The following is a 12790-nucleotide window of genomic DNA, read 5'->3' as shown; positions in this document are numbered from 1 at the left end:
CTACAGAGGAGGGCTCAACTATCGCACAGAAATCCTTAGATCAGGTTTTTACAAACTCATTTGCAGTGTACACACCCAGTGAGTATGCATGGACTATGGACTGTGCTCATAAAACTAATGAGTTCAGGTGCAGTAGCTTATCATCTAGTTAGCAGTACTGCTGCTTCCTTCCCATGCCCTTTGTGGGCATCTTTACCTCTGCTGTAACATATGTTATGCAAAATCAAGCAAACTTTTATTTTTCTTTGTGTAATCTGGGATTTGGTTTGCTGTTTGCAGTAAAGCTCTCAAAATACAGAGCATTTTACCTGAATGCCCTACATAGGTGCCAACAAAATTGTTCTGCTTGTATAATTGACTTGCTTTGCTCTTTAAAATGGAATGGGTATGCAGATGTCCATCCAAATTTGAAAACTTTTAGTTTTTGAAATCTCTGAATTTGGCACATTGGCCATCTTGATTTCATATTTTCGCAACTTGTACTGGGGCCTCTATGACACCATGTAGCCCTGTAGTAATACAGTATTGCTAGTAACAAGCTACAGATTTATCCTGAGTTTGCAAGGCCTCAGAACTGAGGCTCATATCAGACTTGCTTTGTCTGAACTTTTCTTGACCTTCCTGGATCCTTGGTTTTTCTAATGACAGGTAGCTATGGTTTGTTTCAGCTTTGCTTTCTATGGTATAACCACAGTTTTTATAATAGTAACGAGCAGTTGTGTAAAATGAGATACTAATACTATAGTATTAGAACTAGATACCTAATACTATAGTGTAGAGAAATAACAGGCCTGTTACGATAGCAGAAGCCTTGAGAAGAGAAGACATAAGATGCAGTGTAGAGGAGGACGCAAGCTGTCACTGGAGACCCAGTTATACACAGCTCACCAATGGTCAGTTAAAGAAATGCAGACCTGGACAAAAACAGTTTTGGGGTAAAAAAGGGAAGAATGAACAACTAATAGGCATATAATGCACCATATATAGTAAATGTGGATGTCATGCGGAGTTGCAGACAAATGAAGAAAAAGTGAGATGTAAAAAGCATGTTAGAAAACATATAAAATAGCCCCAGATCAATCCAAATAAATAAAAAAGAGAGGAAGAAGAAGAACCATAAACAGCAGTATCATATTCCTCCCAGCAGAGAACTCAGCATGCTGATGATCCACCATACCTCCTTCCGCTACGTGGAAGCCATCTGTCTTAGGAGCCAGAGGGACAGTGGAAGGGCAAGCACAACAGCAGAAGAAGTAGATACTAGAAGTGCATGCATAACAATTTTAACTGTATTATTATTGAGACTTTCTGTACAGTGGTATTCATTTCTTTATTTTCCTTTCCTTTTTTTCCTCCAATAATTAGATCTGGATTACTAATAATTCTTTGATTAAACTGCTAAGATTGCAATTATAAGAAGTTCTTGGCTTTGCACATGGAGTATGTTTCTTTTTGCCTGTGACAAGGTTTTGCACGTAACAGCCATTGCAGACTGTTACTTCCTCATCTTGAAATGGCATCTACTTGATAGACTATTGGATATTTGCCAGCTTCTGTGCTGGTTTTCACAGGGCCTTTCAGTGTAACTGTGATGCCTGATCTTGTTTACCACAAAAGCTACATGAGAGTTTCTTTCTTTGCTCTGACTGTGCAAGCTGTTCAGTCACTTCTTGAGAACAAGTGAGTTCCATCCAGTCTGAGGCGCTTACTTGGTTTTAAAAGTGGTGCATGATCAGGTGAACCTCACCCATCACGTAAAAATAGCGTCTATCTAGAGATAGGGCTACAAATCTTTTAAAGTTAATCTGCCTTTATTTTCTGGTTTTAGTCTCTAACATTCTCTACTTTTCTATGTGGTCTTCTGTAAACGCATTATGTATCTACTCCAAAGCTACAGTGGAAGTATGTTACTGAGTGCTAGAGCAGTCTCAGGAAATCCACCGCTTGGTTACCTGAGGTCTGCCACCAACCCTTTGTGCAACTGGCTTAATTTCTTCATTTCTTCGTGTCTCAGTTGTCTTCTAATAAATGGGTCCTCAGCAGGTTGCTACTTAAGACTGCATATTCAGGAAAACAAAGGCTCACTGTGTTAGTGCATTGCATAGCACAATGAGACCTGACTCTAGATCCACAAGCTGCTTTGTCTTAGAAGCAAGGATCACAGTAGCTGGACAAGAACAGAAAACTCTGTCTTGGGAAAAGATCAGCCAAAATCTGAGAATCTCTCTTATGAATTCAGTGAATTTGATATGTCTTATTCCTTCATACTCTACTGAAGTTCCTAGAAGGCAACTCAGAATTTGGAAATCACTACAATGAGATATGTGCCAAGAACTGTGCTACCAGAAGTGCTGTGCAACTGCAGCTGAGGAGTATATGGCTAAAATGGTGTAAGTGGGGAACGGGAAGAAACAGCAGTTAGAATAGCCTGAATACTATGAAAGTATTGCAAATTTTCTATTTTAACCAGCACTCTCCACTAGTCCAATTATTGCCAGTGTGTGGCTTTAGGCAAAGCAATTTTCTGCTCCACTTTTTCCAACTATAAGATGAAACTAGAATGAAAAGGGAGAAAAAGGGGTTTAAAATCACTACTTTTTTTCTTTTTTTCTTTTTTTTTTCTAACGGCAGAAAATCACCTCTATTCCTCTTTTTGCTTTGGAATGCAGGTGCTGGAGCTTTATGAGTTTGCCTTTCAACTCCCTTCTACCTTAGCTTCTGCTTCACAAATATATTTTGAGCTAATGTCCATAGACGACTTTGAGTACCTCAAATGAACAATGTTATATCACTGCAAACAACACTATATTATTTCTAAAATAGGAATGACATACACAGTATGGAAAAACAAATAAATAGTATTCCTGTCACGCTCTTTTAGTTCATATATATTTGTGCATCTTGTTACCGTAAATTTAAGATTGCGTTCTATTCACTTTAATTGTATTTGCCTGTGTAAGTGTCACAATATGCACCCTGTTAGGTTAGTATGTACTAAAAATGTGCACGTACAGAGCTTAGGCTATTTAGATGTGCTGCATTACAAAAGAGATTGCAACATCGTTTTTGGATTACCAGTGAAAGTAAAAGGTTCTTGGGGGGCCTCAACAGTCAGTTGGATATCCATATCTGGATCTCACTCATGTGCAGTTTATTCTTGTCAGAATACTTTATCCAGGATTCTTCAGATATTAAAAACTGCCAGAAATATATTATTTATTTTTAACAGTAAATAATGATTTTTTTAATTCATACATTGAACTGTTTGAGGCTTGTGTCATGTTTTTGATAGCACTTACTTCCCTTACTGATTTCACACTTCCATTTTGATAACTGCATCTAACATTTTTCTAGGCCTGCATAATACTTTTGTTTATCTTTTAGGATTAAAAATAATAATAGGACTGTGCACACTTGCAAAAACAGCAACTGCTTAGCAGGACTTCAGGCCTTGTATTTTGAAAAAGAACCGGGGTTCGGGATAAACAGAAATCTAGCAGTATTTAAGCATAAAATTACATGGTATACAATTTTATATACTAAATCCATAAAAACAAACAAAAAAAAACCCATAGCTAAGGCTTTGCAAAAGCTAGGACAGACCAAACTACACTGGATTCTACATACCTTCAGAAGGCCTCTACTACAGAAAAGCAAATTTCACTTTTGGGATTAGAAACCCTCACATAGTTAGTGTCTCAAATGAGAGAGCAGTAATAAACAGCCATGTGTAGTAACGAGCTACACTGCCTCAGCAGTTCTAGAAATGAACATTTTACACTCTTCTAGACAAATTAATAACTTGATTCATACTAAAACCAAATGTGGCTTGCCTGTTGCTAATGGTGTAGCTGTTTGCAGGATCAGACCTTAATGGTCTGATTCTGTACTTAAATGGCTACATTGACTGGATAATTTTAATATAATTGCAGAAAGTAAAAATAAATGTTTAATATAATAATTAATCTAAGACATTACTTTTTACAGGTTTTAAAATACAATGGAATTTAATTTTATTTGCTATATTATTTGGGGATTTTTCACCTGCTTTAAATCAAGCCCCTGGTCCTGAGATTCTTTCTTATGCGTACACAGTTAGTCCTGCTGAATTCAGAGGAATATATTCTTTCTGTTGCAGTAGTCACCGAGGATCATACAGCTATAAATAAGAAAATATTTAGCTCGGAGGCACAGAAGACTGTTTAGATATTCTACTACGCCTGAAATTTGCATGGCAGAACTGCTTCATGCTCTAAATCAGTCAACCCACTTTTATCAAAACAGGCTAACTAATGAGAAGACTAATCAGTAGTTCTGTGCATTGCAATTATTTGCCAGTTGCTTATTTTATTAACTAATTTGCTATTGAAGCTCAGTTAGGACTAATGGGGAATAGGGGAAGTGAATTAATGGTGAATATGTTTAATTATCCTATTTTTGTGTTAGAACTGAACAGCATAACTTGCATACAAGAATATTTTTTATTTCAGAGTAATGAGGATAAGGATAAAAAATGACGTGTTACTGCTGAAATAGATGCTAATTTGAATCAGTGCATGGTTAACACTCTGTTGAGCAATTTAGGGAAAAAAATCATATTAAATAATCCTGGTTAAATAAATCCAATAACTCCATGGATTCTTGCCCTCATCAAGTACTGCTAGCACAAAGCAAACCTAAAGCTGATGTACCCAGAGATGGAAGAAGCACTCAGCATTAGTATTCCTCATTATTCCAAGCCGATTAGTATTAGTTTGGCATTAAAACAGCATTACTTAGAGCTGATTTCATTTATACTGGAGGCTGGGAAAGATCATTATTGGAAAGAAATGGGCAAGACTATCTTTGTTACTGAGTGATGTTCTGTCTTCCCTTATGCTTATGTAACATTTAGCAGTATGTGGTATTAATCCTGAGTGGGGTCTGTTACCATAATAGACTGAATAATAGTAATAGCAACAATAACAACAATAACAACAACAACCTTAAAAAAAACTTCTAGATCTAGTTTTGTTTGTTTGTTTTTTTCTGAGCTAACTACTATCAACCCCTCACACATATAAATATTACTGAGTATTTCTGTTACCTCAGGAATGTCAGAAAGAGTCCTTCTTGTTTTTCTGGCGTTTATTATTGAAAACGTCATAGCATTGCATATAAATTGTTTACTTGACCTTTCTCACAAGATGAATGGCAGACCACTTCGCTTTAAGCAGTAGCAACTCATCTTCTGATCAAAATGAGGTTAACTGAGCAAATAACACTTTTCCAGAAGATGTACATTATTTTCAATATCGAGAGTTAATACTTTTATACTAGTAGGGGTTTGCAGAGCTGATTTTTGTGAAATATGGTATGAAAATAATTTTTTAGTTCATATACAAGGCATTTATGTATTCTTCATTAGCACATACATTTCCAGAATCTTTTTGTAAAGGATCATTGCAGCAATGTTCATGTTCCCTTATCACAGGCAATTTAGTAAAATTGAAGCAAATGCCCATATACGGTAATGCAGACTGGTGCTGTTACATCTGTAGCAAAAGATAATCAAGAGGTTCTGCGTGAACAATTTTTGAAATATATCTTAGTAGTATGAACTACATGACTGAATACAGATGTTCTTTTAGGACTACACTGTATGTAAACTTTACATGGTGAGTTTATTTGAAGTTGAATTTACAAGCTTATATAAGGGCTAGACACAATTTCAGCTTCTACCCTTATGTATCCCAGGCACTATTCCTGCCTTACAAAGGCTTGCACCTCTTCAGAGAAGATGGCCCCCAGAGAACCTAGTTTGTGGAGAGAAATGCTAGTTTTCCGGTCTACGGTTTAACCACTGTTGCACTCTCTGAATGATAAGAAAAAAGATCATCTTTAAGATTTGTTATCTAGTCAAACCTAGTCTGTGTTCCAGAAGGCATTATTTCTTCATCAGCTTTGTAGCAGCAGCTGAGATAGCAGAAATAAGTAATAAAATTTCAGTACCCCCCAACTGAATGTTGCCAGTAGAAATCAGACCTGATGTCTGTCTTCAGTTTGCCTTACTAGGTAGTCTGGCAGAAGGAAAAAAAAAAATCTAGATATGACTGGACATCAGCTACAACACTACAAGATTAGTGTTTGCTTGTTTATTTTTAGACAAAAGCTGGTTAGAGATTTTTTTTTCCTGTATTAAGATGGAACTTCAACTTTGAAGATAGAATTCAGAAAAGAAAATCCCCTCAACAGAATATTTTTCATAACCAATGAATTCACTAATGATAATTTCCAAGGATGAAAGTCATTCCCTGTGATGTAGCAAAATCCTTCAATTGGAATACCTATTCGGAACAACAAAATACATGAGAAATGTAGAAGAGTCTATGTCTTACCTCGAGGGTAAGAGAAAGAATGATTCAGTGACTTGGGATACGATCTTGATTTGGGATCAAAATTTACATTGGTGAAACCAAAGTGTAACTGTAACTTCTGCTAAGGTGGGATTTGACAAACTATTAAGACTATAAACTACTGGATGTGACTGTGTGACCTGAACAAGCCATCTAGAGGGGTGTAGTGCTTTGGAGCCCCAATCCTCTCCAAAAAGTAGTATGAGTATCTGCAGAAGGGAGTAAAAATCAGGAGTCGTGACAGATTCTGATGAGAGCCAGTTAGGAATCTCAGTGATATCAACTAAGCTCCTCAGCTTTTTGAAATAGCTACCTTAAAAAAAAAAAAAACTTTCTTTTTTCCAGTGAGACCAGTTCCTAGTTGCTCCTCTGTGATGCTGCATGCCAGTTTTCCACCTCAGGACCTGGTGGTCCTGCGAGGCAAGTCTGCCACACCAGGGGAGCACACACCACCCCCATCCCAGCGCCCACCCGCACCAGCCACCTCTCTTAATTCCAGCTTGGCACCCTGGTGGTTTACCGCTTTTGGTGCAACGTTACGATGCTAAATGAACAGGGTGATCATTTCCCCCCAAGAAAGCAGTAAGGTCAGCCTCTCTGAAGCCATACAGCTACCACCGCCCCCCGCGGCACCCTGGCGCTGCAGGGCCAGGAAGCCCCCCCCCCCCCCTCCGGGGGAAGGCGGGAGACCGCTCTACCTCAGGGGCTCCGTCTCCTGCAGCACGGCTGGGAGCCCTCCGGCCACCTCGACACCTTTCCGCGAGGCTGCGGCTCCGGCCGGCCGCAGCCCGGGGGCTCAGCGCGGACCGTCGGCCGTTGGCGCTGCGGAGGGGCGCGGACCGTCGGCCGTTGGCGCCGAGGAGCGGCGCGAGCTCCCGCCGCTCTCGGCTGCCCCCGGCTGCCCCCGCCCCTTCGCGGCGCCGGGCTCTGGAGGAGCGAGGCGCGCGCCTGCCGCCGCGGGCGCTCGATGGCTCCGGAGCCGATTGCACAGCCCTGAGCCGCGGCACCTCCCTCCCCCTCGCTGCCTCCCGCCCTCCCTGAGTCGGCGGGCGGGAGCGGCGGCAGCTCGGCCGCAGGCCCCCGTCGCCTCGCCCTGCCCTGCCCTGCCCCCGTCCCGTCCCGGAGGAAGGCGAACGGAGCCGTGCCCCGGCGCCGCAGCCTCGCCGCGCCCTGCCGAGCGGCTCGCGGCGGGCGCCGTGCCGGCCAGGTACCGCGGGCCGGCGGGAGGGGGCGGAGAGCGCCGGTCCTGCCCCGCCAGCAGCCGGGGCAGGCGGGCGCGGGGCGGGTGTCGGAGCTCTCCCCGCTGGGGCGAGAGGAGGGGCAGCGGCCTTTCTTCTCTCTCTTCCACCACCAACCATGTCCGTCGCTGGGGGAGCGTCGCCCGGGGGGAAATGGGAAGCTCCCTGCCGACACCCCCAGGCCGGGGACGAGGCGTGAGGGCTCCGCACTGGCGCCTTCCTGCTGCCGGGCGAACGGGAGCCCTCGGCACCCCCCTGCCGGCCGGGGCGTGAGGGCCCCGAGCGGGGCACGGAGCTGCCGAGGGGCGGCGGTGACCCTACGAAAGCGGGGTGCCGGGCTGCCGCCGCGGGGCGGGAGAGCACGCCCGGGTTTGGCGAGGGGTTGTCGCCAAGGCTGAGGGAGGCGACGGAGGGACGAGGGGCCTCCCCGGTGCACCGGCCGCCCCGTCACGGCCTCCGGCGGGAGGGCGGGGGACGGGCGAGCCGGGGACCTGGCGGAGGGGCTGGGGCTGTCCGAGGCCTGCGTATGAAAAGTGCTCTATCACGGCTAGCGGAGTAGGTGTGTGTAAAAGTGAAGGGGGGGGGGGGCTTCCCCGCCGCTCGGCTGGCCGAGCCGCCCGAGGGGAGGCTGCCGGGGGGCCGGGCCGGGCCGCGTCCCCGCCGCTCCTCTCCTGGTTCTTCGGGGGCAGTTTTTATTCAGTGAAGGAGAAAGAGAAAGGTCCTTGCACTGAAAGGACGCGGAAAGCACATTATACGCGTTAACCTCGTAGTTCTGTCTGAATGTCGTCGCCCGGGGGGGGGAGGGGGACGGGAGCAGCCGTTTCATTTGAATTTCGGGCGAAATTGAAATGGGATGCGGAGTAGGTGAGGCGGGCTGTTTGCTTGGGATAGGTTGATAGAGATACTGAGACTGCAGGGAGGAGTTTGGCATTCGTTTGCAGTGAGTATGCAAAGTTACAGGGGCTGCTTTTATCTTATTTATAAATCTTTTTATTTCAGAATATTGGGGGGGGAGTTATCAGTATTCTGAATTCTGGTGTATAAAATGTTTTTTTGAAGGCATTACATTTTGATTTTCTAGCCATCCAGATAGGACAGCTAGCAAATCTAAACAGTACAACTGGTAGGAGCTTTGCACAAGGATTGAAAACCTGACTCTGTGAAGCTGCATTAGTGCCAGCTTTTTGGAATGAGGGGAAGAGAAACAAACACTTTAAGTTTATTCAGAACAAGAGTAAAACGTGTAGAGATATGGAGGAGGAAGGCAGGTACAGTTATAAAGTAAGTGCAGCTTTGTGCTGCTATACGTGAACTCTAATATTTTTGGAAGTTTGGATTAGTTATTATTTCTTTAAGTCTGGATTTTGTTTTAATAGAGCTAAATGTTTATAGCTGTGACTATGAATTGTACTAAGCTTTTATTTTATGCCAGAAATATTTTTCCTGTCTTCACAACCAGTCATGCTGTATTGTCTGTTTTGATATTTTCCTGAATGGTATATTTCCTCATGATATGTAATATTCTCAACTCATTTACGAAATAACAATCAAGACACTAAAGAGAGATTACTTCTGGTTATATATTGAAAGAAATTTGTTTCTTTCCATTTCCTGACAGTTTGACATGATGAAAAGGGCGGGGGAGGGGGGGTGGATATGGAAGCCAGTTTAGTGTGCTACACTACTTTCAATATGTTGAAAACTTGTATTTGATTCCTAAACAGAAGATTGTTTTTCTTGTCAGTTAACTGAGTTATCGACTGGTTCATTAAGTTGTACCCCAACGTGTGAAGAGCTTTGTTAGTCAATGCAGGATGATCTCGTATGCAAAAATTCAGAACCTCTTAACTGAGCGGAGGTTAGAAATACCTTCTAACAAAAGTATTTTCAGACTTTGTCCTATTCAGTTTTTACTATTATAGTTTTAATATTGTTAAGTAACTGGAAGTTTAAGAAAAGAAAACATGAAGTATGTGTATATTTACATCACAAACCAAAAAAGCATGGAATCTCTATGTACTTATATTTGCTTTGAGCTGTTTGGGAGTTTTCTGTGGGGAACAGACATCTAAAATATCCAGGGAAATGATCATCATGGCAATGTACTTCAGTGGTTTATGCCCTGATAGTGCTCTGTGATCTGCCAGACAGGACTCCTGCAGAGTCTGCACCTGTGAGGGGTTCTGCTGCTAATTTTCTGTGTTGGTGTATTTCAGTGCAGTTGAAGTTTGTGACACTGTGAGGTTAACCTTCTACTACAGTAGTTTTAATGATTTTCAGGAAAAATAAGTGTACTATTCCAGAATTTTAGGATGTGCTCTGCAAAAATGTACATGTGGTTTAATCTAATGATAAGCTAGACTGGATTCAGAATTTATTTTAACAGAAAGTTGATAACTAAAATCAACTTACACTTTGGATTATTCATACATGTATACATTACCTATTACAAGTCAATTTAATGTTTTGTTAAGAGTTGAATTTCACAAAACTTATATCATTGTGATTAAAAAAGTCAGTATATTCTGTATGATATATTGTCTATGTTAGACAAACTATATTGTCTACATCATCATCAAGAATGAAGCTATGTTCAGACATCATATTGAAATTATTTTTACGATTTGGGTGGATTTTTTTGCTTTCATGTCATGATTTTAATGTGATTGCCTTGTTGTAGCACCATTTTCAAACCAACAAAGAAATGCAAACAAAACTTTCTGTGCGTTTTTGTGCTGACTGAAATTAGATGTTGAGGTTTAGTTAACTACATTTTTGCAAAAAAGTCTTTAACTCACTTTGTCAGCATCAGGCTTGCCAGATATGCTACTATTTTTCTAACTACTAGAAGCATTTGTTAATTTTCAGTTTGCCAAGTTGCCTGTAAATAAATAATGATCCAAGATCGCTTTAACGGAACCAGATACATTATTTCACTTAAAATTTCAGAAAGGAATCGAACTAATATTCAAGAGCTGTGGGTGCTAAGGGCACAGAGAGTGCCAGTACCGCCTGCTGTGGAGTTCAGGAAATGGCTGTTTTTCATTTCTCAATAACTGAACGTTGCTACTTTTTTGTTTTCTGGAATAGTTCTTGTCAGGTAGAGATAAAGATTGAAGGGATGGTAAGAAACTTTTAAAAAGTGAATCAACACTGTGAATGGCTGTCTTTCAATATCTGAGTTTTCAAAAAAAGTTTTCAAATACTTTGCATGGCTAAAACAGAGATTGTATTTCCAGGCACGTTTTTCAGGACTTTTTTTCTCTAGCTGTGTCAAGCTCTCTTCTCAGAACTTTACAGAAATTGTTCAGTATTCCTAGAGGACGTTGTCTTTTCATTTCTTTCATACTTCAGCAAATGTATATTGTGTTGTAATTCCTATCAGTGTCATCTGCTTTATATTTGAGGGTTGTGGGTGGTAAAATTCTTTGTATCACTGTTTTTTAAAAACGGCAAGCACAAAACAAGGATTCCTATAGATTTCATTTTGATTTTTATTGTCATTAAGCTTTGTTGCTTTTTCAGATACTAGGTGGTTCTTCTGAAATTCGGAACTCAATAACATTTGATATGCATTTTTCTGAGTCTGGCTAGGAAAACCAGTAGATTGGAACTGTTCCTAGGAGAACAAGCAAGTATTTTGTATGAGCGTTATTGTTCAAAAAACATCAAAATACAGCCTTTTTGTTTTGCAACAGAGATGAAAGTAGCTGAAAAATTAACAAGAATTCTGTCTGGGTGACCTGATCTTTTTCTTCAGCACGGTGTCAAGCGCTGTGAACACAACCAGAGCTACGTGGAACGTGCTCTGTACATGGATGTGAGGATCCAGTTGAATTACATCTTTTAACACATACCTGCATATATACTGCCAAATATTCTTTGATAGATGCATAATTTTGCTGGAGCAACTTGCATTCTTCCGGAACACTGTTAAGTAATCAGCCTGAAATAGAGACATACTGTTTCAATGCCTCTGGTTTCAGAAGCGTGTTTCTGTGCTGGTATAACGTATAAAGTAAGTGCAGGCTCTCCTGGTCTGAAACCCTCATCAATAATGAGGGAAAATAAATGGTGTTGTAATGATCTGTTATTTTTTGTTGCTATTAGGCAAACACATTGCTAAGATTCTTGATTGGTTTTAGCTGTTTGGGATAAGCATGTGATTCAAGTGCATATGTATCTTTATTTAAACTGGAAGAGAGCTTAAGTTTTAGTGGAATTGGATCCCTTCTTAATACAGAATATGCATTAAAATGTATGAGTACTCAACTGCGAGATTTACTTTCTCCTGCGTGTTTTTCACATGTTAGTGCACTTAAAATCTGCTATTAAGATTTAAAGTTCTTTTTTGATTGAAGTCTTATAATCTCAGGCCTTTCCAACTCCCAGACATTATTTTTTCTGTATGTTCTGTTTAGTGTTCTTGTAGGGGCTTTCTCTTGTAGCCTGCTTTCGCAGATGGCTGTTGAACATCACAGTTGCATCCTTTCTGTACTTGACTTCAGGTTCCCCACTGCTGACTGTAACGTAACACTGTAAATTATCCAACATTCTCATGACAGGATATTAATTTCAGATGAACAGCTATCAAGTCAACTTAATGCTAGGGAGTAACTTCATTCATATTGTTGAGATTGATTATTCATAAATTGAAACGTGTGTATGCATTTAAAGACTGGGCTCTTCATAACCACTTTGTAGTCGTCCTTATTAAAGAGTTAACCAATGAAGTATACTAGTCCTTCTGTTAAAGAAATGGTCAGTGTTCACAGGATTTAATCCCCCCTCCCCCACCTTGAGGCCGAAACGCTCATATATTTTCTTTGAAATAACATTCAAGAAAGCAGTGAAAGGGCACATGAAATTCTCAGCTCTTTTCTGTTTAATGAGAGGACAAGAATGATTAACTCTGTTGAACATATACTGATCCCTTTTTACACAGTATATTGGGATGCAGCAGTTATCTTACATTTCTCTGCTCCATAGAGTCATGTGAAGCAGTTATGGCTTCAGTATGTAGAGAAAAGGCGCAGGCTGGCCTACTGCTGAAGATCCTGCCGCACAAAGGATATTGGAATGCTGAAATATTCATGTTTTACACTTTGATTTAGCTTCGTTTTCTCCTACTGAAGATTTTATTACAGACTTTTTACG

At 41.1% G+C, this 12790-nt stretch overlaps 1 protein-coding gene across 8 annotated transcripts in view; it reads left to right on the top strand.

The window, feature by feature from the left end:
- Positions 1 to 7309: 7309 nt before the first annotated feature.
- The window catches only part of HEATR5A (HEAT repeat containing 5A), a 73000-nt gene continuing 67519 nt past the window's right edge, over positions 7310 to 12790 (top strand). For 4 of the 8 annotated variants that reach the window (XM_068946413.1, XM_068946412.1, XM_068946410.1 and 1 more), the window contains exon 1: positions 7310 to 7602. The gene's annotated coding sequence lies outside the window, so the exon portion shown is untranslated. The remainder of the gene's footprint in view (positions 7603 to 12790) is intronic. The other 4 variants (XM_068946411.1, XM_068946407.1, XM_068946415.1 and 1 more) reach the window with 1 other exon arrangement.

The sequence above is a fragment of the Struthio camelus genome, chromosome 5 (assembly GCF_040807025.1).
Source record: "Struthio camelus isolate bStrCam1 chromosome 5, bStrCam1.hap1, whole genome shotgun sequence".
NCBI classification, from domain to species: Eukaryota; Metazoa; Chordata; class Aves; order Struthioniformes; family Struthionidae; genus Struthio; species Struthio camelus.
The sequence above is the reverse complement of the archived record's forward strand: the minus strand, read 5'-3'. Positions and strand labels throughout refer to the sequence as shown.